Source organism: Olea europaea, unplaced genomic scaffold (assembly GCF_002742605.1).
Source record: "Olea europaea var. sylvestris unplaced genomic scaffold, O_europaea_v1 scaffold727, whole genome shotgun sequence".
NCBI lineage: Eukaryota > Viridiplantae > Streptophyta > Magnoliopsida > Lamiales > Oleaceae > Olea > Olea europaea.
Window position 1 is genome coordinate 313,988 of NW_019265672.1, and position 2,465 is coordinate 316,452.

A 2,465-nucleotide genomic window follows, 5' to 3' on the forward strand; every position below is an offset into this window, starting at 1 on the left:
GTGATATTCCCGCTCTCGTCCACGAGCTTGATTTCCCTCCCTACGATCATGTCTGAAGTGGTGTCGACCACCTTGTGGACGACGATGAGGTCTATTAATGGAAGCGTCAGAATTTTCAGCTTCAGTCAAATATAAGGTTGGATCAAGAGTGTTCAACCTAGCGGTTAGGGCTCTATTCTCCTCACGAGTAGCAGCTACCTTAGTTTGAACAGCCGTTAATTGATTTTGTAATTGTGCCAACTGTCGAGTGAGAGCTTCAATTTGGGAAGGGTCCATGGCAAGGGTTCTAGCACTAGAAGCAGTAACAAGACCACTACGCAATTGCATACACGGTAACACTAGCTAAGTGAGGTACGCTATAGAGATCAATAAACAACGAGTGCCAACAGTAGATTAGCAATCTGAAATTTTATTATTATTATTATTTTTTTTTATTTTATTTTTTTATTTTATTTTTTATTTTATTTTGTGTTTGTCAAAAATGAGATTACATAAGGTCCGATCTTAGCAAACTAATAATACTAATGTGAATAAAATAAAAAAGCAAAGGTATAAATGATAGGCCTAGTCACGTGGGGTAAACAGGTGAACAATGAAAGTCAGTTCGCGAGTTCCAATCAAGTAGGAGTAAGGCTAAAATTATGGAAATAGTAGCAATACAAAGAAATAATTGATGCAATTCTAGAAAAAACAGCAATGTGAACTAAAAATAGATAAGAGCAGTGACTCCCTGAGTTCAGTCGGTCGGAATTGCCAACGAGTGGGACTCCACGGATGTTTATGTTCTACCCTCCGTTTCAGTTGTCTTCCAATTCAGAACTGGCTCCTCTTGAATTGTGATCTATATTGCCTTGGCTCTCGAATAGCAGCAACGGTTGAGTTAATAGACAGCAGATTGTGGGGCACTAATTTGTCGGGTAGCAAGTGATGTTACAGTGAACCGGTGACAGGTGGCGGCAATGGTGAGCAGCAGCTTCAATTGACAGGACAATGGATAGAAAATAGTAGTTGCAGTGATGACGAAGAACCCAGCAGGTAGTGGTTATCGAGAAAGAAAGAGGCAATAGGTGGACGGAGATGGTGGTTCACAGGCAACAGCGAACTGGACCAGAGAAGAGCAACTACAATGACAACAAGAATAGGCTGTAACTACAGTGAAGCGGTGGTATATGGTTGCTTTGACAGTGATTTGTGAATGATAGCTGAGTGGTGTGTGGAGTGAATTATGGTTGTGGTGGATGGTGGCGAATCTCACGTTCGATTTTGGTGGAATGTTGACGATGGTGGAAGCGGGCTGAATATATGGGATAAATGGGCTGGGGATTGGGTTATTGGTGGATTGCTGGCAGTGATCAAAGAGAAAGGCAGATAGGGTTCGCGGCGCTGGTTGTGAGGTCGCTGGTGTGAGTGGCGTCGACGGGGAAGAGACGAAGGTGCTGGTGTCGTCGACAGGGTTAGGGCTTGGGTTATTTGAGAAGTGAGTTGGGTAGTGAGATATGGGCTGGGTTGGGCTAATATGGGTTTGGACTGACTGTGTTTATTAAAGGTGGGCTGACTAAGTGTTGGGCTTGAGTTATGGGTTAATTAGTTAGAGATAAGAAAATTTTAGTCCAACCAAGCATTGTATTGGGATTAGGGTAATGAACAGCAAAAATTGATTTAGAAAGAGCAACAATTTCGAAAAGGCAGCAAGATGAATTTTTTTTATTTTTTGGTAATATTGTAGAAAAAAAATCTAAAAGTTTGGAATTCGGGGTGAACAGTACCCATGAACAGTAAATCTTTTTTTTCTTTTTTTTTTTTTGCAACTAACAGAGAAAAGTGAAGAAAAAGAAACTGCCGCTCGTAGTTAAATCGTTCTCAATTATGCTGTTCCAACAAATTTTTTTTTTTTTTTTGGAAGGAGATGCGAAGAGATTTTGGATTGTAGGAAAGGAATTACCCAAGATTTAGCTCTGATACCAAATTTGATGCAGCACCAATGGGACAATTAATTGAAAATTAGAACAGATCTATAGGGAGAGAGAATTAAAGAGAAGAATAGGGAAGAAGAAGATTCAACAGAAGGGGAAGAAGAAAACAGGAAGAAAGGAAGTCGTCATAAGCCACCAAAATATTATTCAATCATCAACTAAAAATTATAGAGCAAAGTATGTTTAAATAGTAAAGCTAACCCTAACGAGATTGGGCCCGAGCCCATACAAGTCCAATTTTAATAGTCCAAGAAAATAAATAAAGTGCAACTTTGATAACAAAATAAATAAATATCCGATGTCCTCATCACTATAACTTCTACAATCTTTCGAGAAACTAAAGGACCAAAAGTTCTAGTGCTTGTTGCTACTCTACTATTATAAACTCATATCAGATAAGCTACCAAAGTGAGCAAATGATATTGTGACTTTTTTTGCAAAGAAATTGAGGACACTGTACTAGATTTTGAGTAGAAAGACTAAGTTAAATTG

At 39.1% G+C, this 2,465-nt stretch overlaps 1 protein-coding gene across 1 annotated transcript in view; it reads right to left on the reverse strand.

Moving 5' to 3' along the window:
- Window positions 1-2,465, reverse strand: part of LOC111390919 (tRNA(adenine(34)) deaminase, chloroplastic-like) — a 24,471-nt gene that overhangs the window by 19,616 nt on the left and 2,390 nt on the right. The window lies entirely within an intron of this gene.